The 16,915-nt window shown below is 37.6% G+C and overlaps 1 long non-coding RNA gene across 1 annotated transcript in view; it reads left to right on the top strand.

Moving 5' to 3' along the window:
• Positions 1-16,559, top strand: part of LOC127417976 (uncharacterized) — a 99,957-nt gene extending 83,398 nt beyond the window's left edge. Inside the window, exon 3 of the long non-coding RNA XR_007893351.1 lies at positions 14,241-16,559. This is a non-coding gene — a long non-coding RNA (uncharacterized LOC127417976). The remainder of the gene's footprint in view (positions 1-14,240) is intronic.
• Positions 16,560-16,915: the final 356 nt, after the last annotated feature.

Below are 16,915 nucleotides of genomic sequence, written 5' to 3'. Positions count from 1 at the left end.
TCTCTTTTGATCTTGGATTTCTTGTATTTGTGATTAAATGTCAATTAAATTATGCTATATAGTGTTGTATAATTAGACCAATCATAAAGCAGCTAATGGTATACAGGACCTCCTTTCCTTAAAGCACATTTGTAGATAAAGCCATACATACAGTATATACCTGAAAGCAGCATTAAAATGAAGCAGTCTTCATTGCAAATAAGAGTTATGAAATTACCATGAAAAACGGCACTGCAAGTTCACAAAGGAAGGGAGGTCCAGTGTTTGAAATGTGTCTTAACAATTATTACCAGCGTGTATAGGCACTTTTCTCACAGCACTCTTTTCACTTGGAGGGAGTCAAGCATTGATCTTTTCACCTGCCCCAGAGATGAAAAGCAATGAATATAATTATTTTTGAATAATTTGCTAAATAAAACATTCAGAATAGTTTAATAACCAGCATGTTCTAGTCTAGGTTTTGATTGTGTTAACTCTGAGAGCAAAGATCTGCATATACTGCTTCTTACTCATAATAAAAATGTATGGCACCCTTGAATATTTTTAGGGTAAAACTTACTGAATATGTTTCCTAAGATAATGTGGTTAAGATATTGTATGAAAGACTATTTGGATTACTCAATGTAAAATGCGGAACACAGCTACACTTTTCACTATATTGCCATGTATGCTTACACATACAAGGAATTTGTCTTGGTGACAGGAGCTTCCAGTGTACAACAATACAAAAACAGCAGCAAGACATAGATAATAATAAAAAATAAAACAAATTATACACATACGTACAGACACACACATACATACACACATACACATGGGTAGTGCAAATCTAATGCAATCTGTTATGTACAGTGTAAATACAAATCTGTTATGTACGGTGCAAATGTTTTTATTTTTTTTAAATTTTTTCAGAGGAATGAAAAGGCAGAAGAGATTGGATGTGTTGGATAAATATAAGAAAGACTAAACTGTGTATTGCACATAGTTATTGCTCAGTGGGCCAATTTAACTGTTCATGAGATGGATAGCCTGAGGGAAGAAACTGTTCCTGTGCCTGACGGTTCTGGTGTTCAGAGCTCTGAAGCGTCGGCCAGAAGGCAACAGTTCAGAAAGGTAGTGGGCAGGGTGAGTGGGGTCCAGAGTGATTTTTTCAGCCTTTTTCCTCACTCTGGAAGTGTATAGAATGTTATACTTGATGCAAAGTTGTAAATTTGTGGGCCCCCTTTTAGCACCCCACTCAAATGCCTCTTTACTGTCCTCTCAATTTGCAGTACTCCTAGAAGAGAACTTTGCTGAGTGGATATATTTACTGAGGGAAGTGAGCTTTGATGTGGGTCACTTGGCAAATGAACAGTGTCAAAGGATATTATGAGAGGGAAGGTGTGATAGCTTCAGGGAGGATTCAGTGAGGATAGCAACCTGTAATTCTATCTTGATATCAGTCTTTGGCTCACTTCGTGATGTTTTTTTATGATGTTCTGCAGTCTGAGTCCATCTCAGAGTCAGAAGATTTTGCTTCTGTAGTTTTCACAGACTTCAGTTGCTATTGACATAATTGTGAAATGAAAGCAAACTGACTCAACCTCCTATTGATTGTTTTCCTGTTATATCTTTCATGCAGTTTATATAGGCCTAAACTTTCCCATCTTTTTTTAATGAGTATTGATTAATTATAGGATTGTCCTGTATGTATAGGTCATGTATTTTTTATTAACTTATTTTGATTATTTATTTATTGGTGAAGGACAAACTTTTACACATGAAAAAACTTGTTGATCAAGTAATTATTAACGCTCCATCCCAACACTGAATGAGTGTAGTTCTTTGAGCTGAGACTACAAAAGAATAGTTAATCTTCTATACATGTTTATGAACTTCTCAACCATTGTGGCGACTTCTCTATTTATTTAATACAATTGTGCTATGAACAGAGGAAAAATAAACAGACGGACTACACCTATGAGTCGTTTTCTTTTTGCAAGTAAAAACTGTGTGTACAGACACAAAAGGGGGACGTTTTCACCGCCGGAAAGTAAATTCTTTCGAAGTGGAACTAATCATCTGAGGGATGGTTCTCGTTGTCCTAACAACGCAGCTGAATTGGAATGAGCCTCCCTTTTTGTTGGATATATGTTTTCTTTCATTCATTCAAAACTGATGATGATAGTAGTTTCACGCCCTGTCCACCCACATTGTCAACCAGAACTTTTTTTGTAGATAAGTCCTCACTTAGAGACGCGCACACATGGCTGGTGACTCTCGGGCTGTGACGTCAGCGTACTCTTGTGTCTAGAAAGATTTACGCCTCTGAAAACCCTATATTGAGAAGAAAATGATCTGGCACTATATCTTACAGGCTACAACAACAGTGACTGGTTGGAGGTTAAAAAAACAACAAAATCAGATATATTTTGAAATATGAATAATTTTTTTTGACAAGGTGGCTTAGTAATTGCCTATGTAAAAAACTAGACCAGAAATCTTAGTTTTAGTAGCCTAGACATGGCTCTGTCTGTCACTCATGCACTCTTTACTCAACAACAACAAAAGAGCGCTTTATCGCCATTGTGAACACTCACACAAACACACAATGTAATGTTTTCATATCGCCTACAGGTCATATAGACTAAAATAATTAACCCACAATCTTCACTGTGGATTAGGTGAAGTAACTCTGGCCTCTGTGTGACATTTCAGTCAAGACTCCCATCTCTTAATTACCATTACTAAAGAACCCCATCTCTTAATTACCATTACTAAATCGTTCACTCTGCAACCACATTTTGCCTCGCAACGTAATAAACGTCTGAGCTTTTATGGAATTCCGAGGAACCTAAACTTTTTATTGTCACCACATCAGGGTTCAGACAGAGGTCACATGCTGGAAAAAGTAAACCAGTTGTGCATAGTGCTAAAAAAACAAAGTTTATTATTAGTTGGATATTATTTTTGGCCAAACTGTAATTCGTACTTATTAAATTCCATAAATTCCATGCACTTGTTTTTCTTTCAATGTATTAGATTCATTAAACGGATCTGTTTTCGAAAAGCTATAGCTAATAGGCTGCGTGATAGAAATGATCACATCAGTTGTTTACCTGTTGTAGCTAATTGTTTTACTATTTAGTAAGCCTATCAATAATAATATTTGTTTAATTGATAGCCTAATGTGTGAATTTTAATGTTTTATTATTTCATGTATTTATTTTATTGGTCACATTAGTTTTGATTTCTCATTTAAAAATAATTTAAAGAATAATATTTTATATATGCAAGTGCTAAAGAAATGCTAAAGAGAACTGTTGTTTCCTCTAATAAAAGGCGTTTTCTTGGTATGTCGCCCATCTACGTTCAGAATGCCCTGTGAATAGAGAACTGATACAATCATGCCCATATTCTGCATACGTCATTTTTCTCTCTTTTACATTTCAAATGATTACAATTATTTATTAATAATATTTTTGCACAGTACCAGCGATTTCTGAATGTATCTTTGTGTATATTCTGTGTGATGCTGTGTTGAGTGGTGGCACTAGCAACCCTTTAAATCCAACAGATGATGTCACACTTGGGAGGATCTAAACCAAAATGCGTGAAGCGTAACAGGCTATATCCTATTGAGAATAAACGCTGCGTTGAAAGAGACAGCCATGAAATGATGCTGAGGAAAAAAAAAAAAAACAAGTAAACAAACGGAGCATAGCTTTTGCTTTTCAGTTAAATGCTCTCCACTGAGAATTCAAGCGCCGGTGGCAACAACAACACACGTCGGACAACAGTTAACAGCAATATTATACAAGTTATCCAGTTAACTTACAAATGATCTTTAGCCAAGAAGGACATACACGTTGAAATCAGTACATTAAAATAGGCCTATTCGCGCGCTCGTTAAATTGCCTTCTTATAGGCAAGTTTTAAAAAAAATCAAAGTTCACCTCTCATATTAAAACCTTACACTGTATCCTAACACTCATTTTGAAATCAGGAGTGGACTCCTCTCTCTCTCACACGCTCTCTGTAATCGCTTCATGTTTGCCTGGACAGAATAAAATCCCTTGGCGTGAAAGTATTTTTGTCATCTTTGCACGCCATGCGGTAACTGGTTGTCATTGTCGCTGCGGCAGACGGAGAGCTGGGAGAGAACAGTCGGGTTGTGCCAGTTGGCTCGAGCTCTTGCAAACAAGAGGCAGACGCTGCACGATTCTAATCTTAATCGTTCCAGACACGAAGGTCCCTATTGGTTGGACTCTCATGGCGCTCAGACCGTTGTTTCTTCCATTAAATAAAGCATAGATTCTACAACCTTAATTCATCAACTGGGCTCACATGAACAAAAACAATTACGCACTCAGCACGAGTTGGGCCTGTGATGTAGGCTACGTTAATTATTATTGAGACACTTACAGACCATATTCAGGGTAGCACAATATTAAATTTTTGATGGGAATGAAAACGAGGCTGTGAAGGATAGATTTAGGCCTACAATTTGTACAATGACATGCACTGTATAAATCTGTAAAAAAAAAAAAAAAAAAAAAAGAAAAGAAAAAGAAGAAGAAAAATTAGAAGTTACAGTGAGGCACTTACAATGGCAGTGAATGGGGCCAATTTTTTGGAGTGTTTAAAAGCAGAAATGTGAAGCTTTTCATTATATAAAAGCACAATTCTTCTGTTAAAACTAAAGTATTATTTGAGCTGTTACGTTGTTTAAATCGTTGTTTTTGCGATCTTTTAAGGGTTTATGAGGTTACGTCATCATGGCAACGAAGTTTGATATAATATAATGTTTCACAGAAAAGCAGTAGTGTAGTCTAAGGCATACGCCGTAGCCTATGCCCACCTATCTTTCTTAGGATTTTGCGTATGCCCACCTAAAATAAGTGATGATACGTATGGCCGCAAGAAGAACGAGCAGTCTTTTGACCTGGAACTTTTTCAATCTACTAAAGCGATGCCACAGCACAGTTGAGTGAATTGTGTGTGTGTTTTTTTAAGTGGGGCGGGACATTTACAGCGTTTAATAATTTGCGCTGTAAATGTATTTCCCTGCTAAACATATATAAACACACACACATATACACTGGCGGCCAAAAGTTTGGAATAATGTACAGATTTTGCTCTTATGGAAAGAAATTGGTACTTTTATTCACCAAAGTGGCATTCAACTAATCACAGTGTATAGTCAGGACATTTAATAACATGAAAAATTACTACTACAATTAGAATTTTTTTTTTCAGAACTTCTTAAACTACTTCAAAGAGTTCTCATCAAAAAATCCTCCAAGTACAGCAATGACTGCTTTGCAGTTTGTCCAAATAGCACTTGCCATAGGCTGTCTTGTCGGGCACTTCTCACGCACCTTACAGTCTAGCTGATCCCACAAAAGCTCAGTGGGGTTATGATCCGTAACGCTCTTTTCCAATTATCTGTTGTCCAATGTCTGTGTTTCTTTGCCCACTTTAACCTTTTCTTTTTGTTTTTCTGTTTCAAAAGTGTCTTTTTCTTTGCAATTCTTCCAATAAGGCCTGCACTCCTGAGTCTTCTCTTTACTGTTGTGCATGAAACTGGTGTTGAGCGGGTAGAAATAAATGAAGCTGTCAGCTGAGGATATGTGAGGTGTCTATTTCTCAAACTAGAGACTCTGATGTACTTATTCTCTTGTTTAGTTGTACATCTGGCCTTCCACATCTCTTTCTGTCCTTGTTAGAGCCAGTTGTCCTTTGTCTTTGAAGACTGTAGTGTACACCTTTGTATGAAATCCTCCGTTTTTTGGCAATTTCAAACATTGTATAGCCTTCATCTTCAAAACAATGACTGACTGATGAGTTTCTAGTGAAAGCTGGTTCTTTTTTGCCATTTTTGACCTAATATTGACCTTGAGACATGCCAGTCTATTGCATGCTGTGGCAACTCAAAAACAAACACAAAGACAATGTAAAGCTTAATTTAACGAACCAAATAGCTTTCAACTGTGTTTGATATAATGGCAAGTGATTTTCTAGTACCAAATTAGCAATTTAGCATGATTACTCAAGGATAAGGTGTTGGAGTGATGGCTGCTGGAAATGGGGCCTGACTAGATTACATATACATTTACATTTAACCTATGCAATTAAACTGAAAATACTGCATGTTATTGCACCCAGGCTAGTTTTTGATGCTCTTCGCAGATGCTGGACAGCTGTGCCCCGTAATTACATCAATTTTTTTTTTTTGTGTGTGTGTGTGTGCCTTTTACTGCTGTCAGTGGTGCCTTTTTCACATGATATCAAATAATTTATATTTATATTTATAAGTAGGAAAACAATTTTGCTATACACAGAAAAGCACATTACACAAATAAAACAAATAACTATAAATTCTTATGTAGGCTTTATATGGTAATACAAGATAACGTGTTAACGTGAACATTACTACACTCACATTAGCTATACAATGCTTAACAGTTTATTGCGTATTATGTATGTATTAGTTTATTAATTAGATTAATTATAAAGTTTTAAAAATTCATAGAAGCCAAATGAAAGCAACATAAATGAGACCTATTAATTTAAATTCATATTTAACATCAAGTTACCATACCATGGTTCTTAGTAGTGTACTGTACATGCATATACATTTTAGAGACCATATGCCCACCTCTTTTCAGACATTATTACACCACTGCAGAAAAGGTTAGTAAGCTATTTTATCACTAAAATCATGTTGACACGCATATAGCTTACTTCTTGTAGCTATATTTTGAGTATAAACTGTGAGTATTTGAACGTTTAAGGATTGGCCCCATTCACTTCCATTGTAAGTGCCCCACTGGAAAGAATAGGAGGGACGAGTGAGAAATTTATTTTGTAATGTACAGTATGCCACAAATGATTTTGATTGAGCTGAAAGGGTTAGTTCACTCAAAAATGAAAATTCATCATTTACTCACCTTCATGCCATCCCAGATGTGTATGACTTTCTTTCTTCTGCAGAACACAAATTAAGATTTTCCTATAAGCTCTGTAGGTCCATATAATGCAAGTGAATGGGTGCCATCTCCAAAAGCTCCAAAATCCGCATAAGTGCAACAAAGTACTCCAGACGACTCTGGTGCTTAAATCCATATCTTCTGAAGCGATGTGATAGGTATGGGTGAGAAACAGATAAATATTTAAGTACTTTTTTACTATAAATTCTGCTTCCTGCTCAGTCAATCTCAGCTTCACTTTCCATTCTTCTTCTTGTGTTTTTGGTGATTTGCAGGGCAGAGAATTTATGATAAAAAATGACTTAGATATTGATCTGCTTCTCACCCACACCTATCATTTTGTGTCTGATCATATAGATTTAACCACTTGAGTCATATGGATTACTTTTATGCTCACTTTATGTGGATTTTGGAACTTCAAAATTCTGGCACCCATTCACTTGCATTGTGTGGACCTGCAGAGCTGAAATATTCTTCTAAAAGTTTTAATTTGTGTTCTGCAGAAGAAAGAAAGTCATACACATCTGGGATGGCATTAGGGTGAGTAAATGATAAGAGAATTTTCATTTTTGGGTGAACTATCCCTTTAACTTGTATTGAACCCAGAATATTTCATTAAATCTATCCCTCACAGTTTCATTTTTCATTTTCATTCCTGTCAACATTTAAATAATGTGCAACTCTGAATAAGGTCTATTGAGACTGCAGTGGTTCTGTATCTAATCATTAGGGAGAACTCTTTCCGGATAATCATAAGTTTATAAACATTGACACTGGCAAATTAAAGTAGGTAAAATATGTTCAAGTTCGGTGGAGTGGGGCATGATGCTGCGCAAGAGGATTGGCATGCTCTGTCCCAAGTACACAACTGCACTCAAGGGCATGGATACATTCCAGTGACAGAATAGAATTCCTTCCCCATTCGTGACACAGAGCAAGAGTCTGGGCTCAGCATGGTCATATATTATAGTCAGGTTAAGTGGACACATTGCAAACGACGTAAAGTAATTGCACAGATTTAAATGCAGGTGCTTACATGGCTATTTATTCTTCATGAGCCATTCTGGTTATTTCAATGGGCCTTGAGCATTACAGCACGTAGTCCGCCACCCTCAAGATGATGTCAGACTTAACCTGCACATCTTTGCTTTAATCATTCCACACAAAGTAAATATACCAGCGGTTCATGATCATCACACTGTAATTCACATTTTTCTTTATCAGATATGACACACATTCCTAAATGAGCAGTTAACTTGATAATACCCAGGGCCCATTACCAGCGGCTCTTGCTCAGCACATTCTGACATTTATTTGAGTGTTAGACTAATAATGGCTAATGAGCTCCCAGTAACATGCACTCCAGACACCCATTAGTAGAATTGTTGCTTAAGAGGAGGAAATATACATGCTCTGATGATTAATCTCTCTCTCTCTCTCTCTCTCTCTCTCTCTCACACTCACTCTAATTTAATTTTTATCACAAAAACCCACATAAAACCAGTATAGTGCAAGCTGTATATTACCATATATTGGAGTTCAGGACAGCTCATTGACACGTGGATCCCACTGTAGTCATATTCTACAGCCCCTTAAAAAAAGAAAAAAAAAGAAAAAGAAAATGTGTATTTCTATATATGATCAATGCTGAGAAATAGAGAAATCAGTATTTATTGCACTTGTTGAATCACCCAAGTAAATTGCAATACTCAGCCTTAAACATGGCAGTCTAAAAAATTTATATTTGATATGTTTTTGATCCTGTAGCTTTCTGAAAACACTTTTAGCTGTCTCTAAGTCTCCTAGCAACAGCAAACAAAGGCAGGGCACATTTCAAGTTTCCCGCGGTGCGGCCAGTCCAGCTTTGTCTTTGATCTTGACTGGGAAAATAGCTGAGTGGGCACTACTGGCATTTTCTTTTCATTTCCCCCTCCTCCTATCACCCTCCCTATTCCCAAAGCTCCTCAAAACACCCCAGTCTTCATCTGCCCCAAAAGCTAGCATCCCTTTTAGTCACCTATGTCCAAGCATTTTATTGAATCAGCACATTGTTTTTTGGTGAAGTTAGACAATATGCTTTAAAAATATTAGCTTGAGTGAAGTGCAAAAATAACTTTTTAACAATTGTATTGTACAAAGGATATGGTATATTTACCCTACAACTTCAAATGGTTTTCTTGGGCTTACATTGCAAATCTTCTTTTATTCTCTTTTTAGATATTTTGGTTCTCTGTCTTAGTCATTTTGATCTGCACAAGTCTGCTCATTCTGCTTTTTCCCCCTTTCCTTCCCTGACACATTACGTTTTTTTTTTAGAGGCAGGACTGCTTATCTCCTAAGAAACTTGGGACACCCGCAGCTCACAAGACAAATAATGGAGGTGCAGTGAATTTTCAGGGTCATGGGGCACCCACAGAGCTGTCTTATTTAAAAATTTTACTTAAAGTGAAATGTGTATTGAAAACACTTTTGAAGTTAATGCTCACTGAGGAATAATGCTTTGGTGGTATGGCCTGTGGTGTAAAAAATAAATAGTCTGTTCTGACAACATGAGTAAACAAAAGCAGGGATGTCGAGAACAATATCTGTAGGCTATAGATATATTATACCACATCCCACAGAACATAGTTTACATGAAAATCTTAAATATTGTAATCAAAATATATAGGACAAAAGGGGAAAAGAAAAAGAAAGTGTTGTTCATTGTGTTGTGTAATTTGCTATCATTTCTATCTATGACAGAGATGTGGTAGTCATTTAGGATAAAGACACTTTTGGTCTTTGTGTGATGCCTGAGATTGTTTCAGTGCAAGTCTAATGCATACAGAAACAATAAACTCATTACATTTGAATGAGTTCAAAATTTTATTCTTTCAAAGAATGGTAGTGTTTTTGTTTTAGTCATGCATTGAGCTGATGTTGTTGTTTGAGGGGCTGTGTGAGGCCATGTAGTATATCTTTGAGTTCTTTCATTTGAAATTAAATATGTGAAAGGTCAGTCGCACACTTTAAGAACTGGCCATGCTTAAAGTGCCTAATCATTCTCCCATGTGTTATGGTTGCCAGCATTGGTTGTATTACATTTAAGTGAATCTATTTAACATTTGACACAGATTTGGAATTTATGAATTATAGTCATATACTGTATAGACACAGAGTGTATATGACATTTTTGGAAAGAGAAAACAATTATGATACAGAAGGCATGGGGGTGGGATGTCTTACATCAGTTCCCTCATTTGGGTTCAAAGTGGGATTAAATATGACCATTTTTGTCCTTATGCCACACATTTTATTTATAAAACTGTGAAGTCTGTTCAGGGACCCAACATTTTGTAACCATGAAGTGTGTCATTTGCCAGGGGAAGAAAACGTGAGACAGAATTCCCACCCCCAATCCGTCTGTAAGGTTCTAGTTGTTTCCAAGAGGAAAGGTGGGAACATTGTCAACCAGCAGTTCTAGAGTCCTATTAGAAGAATAACCTTCTATTCTGGGGCATTGCCAATTTTGATATGTGCTAGTAGGCCAATCTGCTGCACCACCTCCTTGACATACTGTAGCTTTTCAAAGGCCTCATTTGCTTATCATTTCAAAATTCTGCCCATAATTCGGAGCAGCTAACTAAGCCCGATAATCCTCAGTGATTAAGACATCCTCTGTCAGAGCAACATACAGTGCTGTATGTCTTGGAGCCTTTCTGTTCTGCTAAGACTGGGGCTATACAGGGGTTTGTTTTTGGATGGTTAATAATATTTATTGTGGATGGAGACAGAGGCAAAAATGAAAGACGTCTGTCTGTAAACAGCTAAAAATTATTTAACTACCTCCTCAGGGGTGTGATATACTCAGAAACTGCAATGCGAGTCTTTCTTGGTCCATATGAAATGAAAATCAATGGAACTTCCAAGTGTGGTCAGGTCTTGTTTATGAAGTAAGACCCCATCGTTGAGTTCCAAACATTCTCACTCATGAAGGCTTTGAAGAGCTTGTGAGATCAGGTTTTTAAATTATGGTGTGTTGCCACACGGCATCCTCACCCTCCACTAGTGCAAATCCATTTGCCACACAATGCATTTCAAATCAAAGCTGCATCACCATAAGATGCCTCAGGAGACATTAAGCCATACTATGTTACTTTCATGCACGATAGCGTGGCTCCTGTATGCTTTGAAGCACTCTCTTTTTCAATGCCTTATTAATAATAGCACACAGACTACTTCTGACTCTGTGGATGCTTGTTTTCTCCACTCTCCTCTCAGCCTTTAAGGCAGGTCTTCTGGGCTGTGTTTATAGGCTAGTGATTATAGCATATAGACTGCTACATGAGGGGGCAGAGTGGGACCTGGTACTTTGAAAGGAGCAGAAAAATGCAGGTGAAATGTCTTGTGCAATCTCTCACATTCTTTTTTTTTATCTGCCTCTTCCCAATATTGTGGCAGCACCGGGGGGAGTGGTAAGATCATACCTCTTGCTGAGTATATGTGCTTATGAACTGATTTGTGTGTGTGTGTGTGTGTGTGTATGTGTGTGCAAACATAGATATGGAAAATAAAGATTTTGAAGATTTACATAACCCTTTGCATGTGGGTTTGTTGTATTTTTATGCTTTTTTTTTTTTTTTTTTAGTTCAGGTCATATGATGATAAATCAAACTTTTTTTCATTGGCATGTTTTCTCTTTTGTGTGTGTTGTCAATGCAGATCTACAGAATAACAAACCAAAAGAAAAAAATGTATGTGTGTATTTATTTATTTATTTTGAAAGCCATTTGTTGTATATCCACATACATTGAAATCTTGTCTTCAAAAAACAATTTTTCTGTTAGCTGTTAGCCATGAGATATTGAGCTACCCATACCCATACCTAAACCCCACCATCAGCCTATTATAGGTTTTGTAAAAATGTAAAATTTTAAAATAATTATAAAGCAGAAAATGATTAATGAAAAAACAAAAATGAAAGAGATAATGTACAAAAATATCAAATCATTTTGTTGGCCATCATACAGTGCATTCATAAAGTATTCAGACCCCTTCATTTTTTTTCAAATTTTGCTATGTTGCAGCCTTATGCTAAAATGCTTTAAATTATTATTTTTTGCACATCAATATACACTCCAAACCCCATATTGACAAAGGAAAAACCAGATTTATGATAACGTTGCAAATTTATTAAAAAGAAAAAACTAAAATATCACATTGACATAAGTATTCAGACCCTTTGCAATGACACTTGAAATTTAGCTCAGGTGCATCCCATTTCTCTGGATCATCTCTGAGATGTTTCTACATTTGAAATTCAAATTCAATTGATTGGACATGAAGGTGTGGAAAGGTAAATACCTGTCTATATAAGGTCTCACAGCTGAAAATGCATATCAGAGCATAAACCAAGCCATTAGGTCAAAGGAACTGACTGCAGAGCTCAGAGACAGGATTGTATCGAGGCACAGATCTGGGGAAGGCTACACATTTTTTTGGCTGCATTGAAGGTTCCCAAGAACACAGTGGCCTGCATAATTCTTAAATGGAAGAAGTTTGGAACAACCAGTACTCTTCCTAGAGCTGGCCGCCCTGCCAAACTGAGCAATCAGGGGAGAAGGGCCTTGGTAAGAGAGGTGACCAAGAACCTGATGATCACTCTGGTTGAGCTCCAGAGATCATGTGTGGAGATGGGAGAATCTTTCAGAAGGACAACCATCACTGCAAAACTCCACCGATCTGGGCTTTATGGCAGAGTGACCAAGCAGAAGCCTCTCCTCAGTGCAAGATACAAAAAAGCACCTAAAGGACTCTAAGACTGTGAGAAACAAGATTCTCTGGTCTGATAAAACGAAGATTGTCCTCAATTCCAAGCGTCATGTCTGGAGGAAACCAGGCACCGCTCATCATCTGCGCAATACCATCTCAACAGTGAAGCATGGTGGTGGTAGCATCATGCTGTGGAGGTGTTTTTCAGCGGCAGGGACTGGGGGACAGGTCAGGGTTGATGGAAAGCTGAATGCAACAAAATACAGAGATATCCTTAATGAAAACCTGGTCCAGAGCACTCAAGCCCTCAGACTGGGCCGAAGGTTCACCTTCCAACAATGACCCTAAGTACACAGCCAAGACAACACAAGAGTGGCTTAGGGACAACTCTGTAAATGTCCTTGAGTGGCCCAGCCAGAGACCGGACTTGAACACAATCGAACATCTCTGGAGAGACCTGAAAATGTCTGTCCACCTACGGTCCCCATCCAACTTGACAGAGCTTGAGAGAATCTGCAGAGAAGAATGGCAGAAAATCCCCAAATCCAGGTGTGAAAAGCTTGTCTCATCATACCCAAAAAGATTTGAGGCTGTAATCGCTGCCAAAGGTGCTTCATCTAAGTACTGAGTTAAGGGTCTGACTACTTATGTCAGTGTGATATTTCAGTTTTTATATTTAATACATTTGTAAAGTTATCAAAAATCTGTTTTTTGCTTTGTCGTTATGGGGTATGGAGTGTTGATTGATTTGAAAAAATAAAATAAAATAAATTATTATAATTTAAAGCATTTTAGCATAAGGCTGCAATATAACAAAATGTGAAGAAAAAAATGGGGTCTGAATATTTTATGAATGCACTGTATACTGTATTTGATGAATTGTATACATTAATGGCATTTAAAACACATGCAACAACCTGTATGATAAAAATGTGACAACTTGCCAGACCTTGCGTGAAAATTATTTTTGTCCTAAGAACACATTAAAACCTTCTGTAAATATATGCCTTCATAATATAGTTGACCCATACCTAAATGTATGCCATTGTGGTTTGATTATACTTACTTTTTTACCCTTAAGCTAACAAAATTATCATAATAGTGAAATTTTTCTTTGAATAGTAGATTTCATAAAAATCATTATTTTTAAAACAGGGTTCTTTGTAGGTAGGTGTTTGAAACCAACATACAAACACTCTGCCAAAGAAAACTCACATTTGCATAGTTACATTTTTGACTCCAAATCTCATTGTTACTGAGATATAGTCACTTTGTCAACTTTCTTGTGTGACAACTAGCCCTGGTCCCCTATTTCTTATCTTTTATTCAGACCTTTGATTTGCTTGACTATCAATTTGGGGGAAAATACAGAATCAAGAGTTAATTTAATCTTTCCCCCTGAGATTGCATCAAAACATAATCTCATATCTACAATATGTAAGATTAGCATAGAATAGAATTGTAGAGTTGCAGAGCAGCAGCACTAGTTAAATCATTTTAACCTTCTTGGTCTACCAGCTCTCTCATGTCCATCTACCATGAAGCAGGCATTCCAGATTGGCTCCTGAGTGCTGGCCTTGCTGAACTACAGGATCAGCACACCTCCAGTGCTCCTTCCATTTGTGCTTCATCCTCTACCACATTGGGGGCACCTGGCACCCCTCCCTATCATGGCAGGCCAGATCAATGGTAAGATCCATTCGAGCAGAATGACCGGAGGTCAGCATCAAAGGCCCCCTGCTTGTCTCTCTGCCACCTGGAGCTCAACGAGGGTCATGGGCTGCCTGGGCTACCACTGTCTCCTTTTCCCTTCTGCTGGCTGGGTTGCTGAGTGGGACCCATGCAGCATCTGAGTTGGCTTTGCCCTGGCCCAGCAGCCCACATGGGGAGCGGGCCAGAGGTCAAGCCCATCAGAGCACTTTGCTTCATCTGATGAGGATATCTGGTCTGGTTTTAATGAGGCAACACTGATTCCATGTCTCTTTACACATGTGAGCAGACATATTTATTCTGTCAACCTAATGTGTGTATTGTAGATATAATTCTGTAATTTTCTTTCTCCTCACAGGATGCAGCCTCTGAGACATTTCCAGGTATATTTTAATACTTCAAATGTGTTTAACAATTTAAAATCTCATATAAGCCACATTCACTTTCCTTCATGTCAAATAAAATAATCAAATGACTATAATTCTGGGAGATTTTGAACTGTTTAATTTCAGCAGACAGAAGATTATTGTAGAACATACAACATTTCCCATATGAATGCTGTGGCTCTCTTCAACAAAATGTTGCTCATATGGTAAAAGAACAGGCAATTATTTTCATGCAGCTGTCAATAAACTGAACAGGCTAATACAGCCTAATTAAATGTCATTTTTTGGGACACTAATGAAAATAACCCAACACTGAGGGATTTTTAATATCGCTGTGAAGCGCTTCAACTGCCGGAGCCCTGCAGTCAGTGACTTGATTCTTCTATGTCCCTTACTTCTGTGAAGAGGGAGACAGAGAAAAAGAGAGAAAAAAGGCAAGTTTGGCAAGTAGAGGAGTGAAGGGGGAGACAGATGGCGTGAAGTCTGCATCTCTTTGGCGTTGGGCTCATGGTGCTAAAATCCTCCCTCTCACACATTCCAACAAATCCAACCAGGAGGTTCAGGATTATGTTCCACTGCTCTCGAAATGAAGCATCTTACCAGGATAGAGCCACACACACATACATACGCTCTTTCTCACTGTCTCTCTCCCTCTTTCACACACATGCACACATACATTCACATACTGTCAGTCACCCATAACCTATCCAGAAGTTTAAATTTGTATTAGTATGTCACCCACTCTGGAGTTTATTGGCTTGTTAAAATAGGAAGCTTGGGGAGCTGGGGAGAGAGAACATGGGGGCATGACTGGAAATATTGCAGTGGAGAAAAAGAGACCAAGAGCCATTCAAGTGTAAAATCTCATTGAGTAAACATGGTGCCAACGCATGTAAACAAAGTGCGTACAATCCATTTGCGGCAGAAAAATAAGGAGCTTTGTGGTTAGTCACACTAGCCACAACATTAGCCTGTGCTTCTGATAAGGTGATTGCCAGTTAGTCCCTAAGAGTTTGGACTAGTCTTGCAATATCTTTCATTAGCTTCCCTATAATAAAAGAACATTGAGTACATCTAATTGAATCAAACATTGGCATATACAGCAAAATCTTTGGACTGCATGTAATCAGTCATTCAACTGCTTCTGTTCCATGCTTCACTGCTGTTTCTTGAAGCAGCAAAGCTTTATTTTAATGAATCGTTATATTTTATTTGTCATTTAGCTGAAATGTACTGCTAATAGCTGTTGACATATAAAACTACCATGTGTTCCTCCTGTCAGCCAGATGCAAAAGGCACAGATGGGCTTCTTTTTTCCAAATGGAGCTCTTGATAGCGGACAATTAATGTGCCTTTGACTCTCCCATTGATTCTGGAAAATTTATTCATTGAAGGCATATGATCAGCTACGGATGAATCTTGTCAGAAGTGCCAAATCACAAATGAAATGCTTTAGTGCCTCTCCCTCCATCCTCCAGGGCTAAGAGCTCTTACACTCTCTCCCTCTCTCTCTTTCTCTCACTATTTCTCTATCTCTCTTGCTCACTCTCTAGATGGATGGCTGAGTTCTGCCTTCTGTTTGCACTGCCATACTAATGAATGAGTCAGCTGGGAATATGTAATACTGTGAAAAGGTCACCGGAGGCATGTGTATCACATTACTGTTAATGATACTAAAAAGAACAATCTGTGCAAATCCATTTTTTGAAGTAAATGTATTCCTTCCTACTGTGAGTGATTTTTATCTGTCATTACTCTTCTTATCTTTGTTGTTGGCTGGAAGGTGCGGAGAAAAATGTACTGCAAAAATTATCACAGGATTCTTCTCTCGTTACCTCTGTTTCACTGATAGTTATCTGCCAAGCACCTTAATGAAAACGATGGTTGCAGTCACCGAAACAACACGCTGCAATAGTCAAGTCAAATTATATTTATTTGTGTAGCACAACAATGTTCACAACACACATTGTTTCAAAGCAGCTTTAAAGAAAATGATGCTGTAAAATAAATAAATAAATAAATAAAATGATGCAGTTAAAGTCCTCATTGTGAGGTTATAATGAATAACGAGATTAAACAGCATGCCTTAAAAATTAT

This window comes from Myxocyprinus asiaticus, chromosome 27 (assembly GCF_019703515.2).
Source record: "Myxocyprinus asiaticus isolate MX2 ecotype Aquarium Trade chromosome 27, UBuf_Myxa_2, whole genome shotgun sequence".
Taxonomy (NCBI): domain Eukaryota; kingdom Metazoa; phylum Chordata; class Actinopteri; order Cypriniformes; family Catostomidae; genus Myxocyprinus; species Myxocyprinus asiaticus.
Note: the sequence above shows the minus strand (reverse complement) of the source record. Positions and strands in the feature narration are given on the sequence as shown.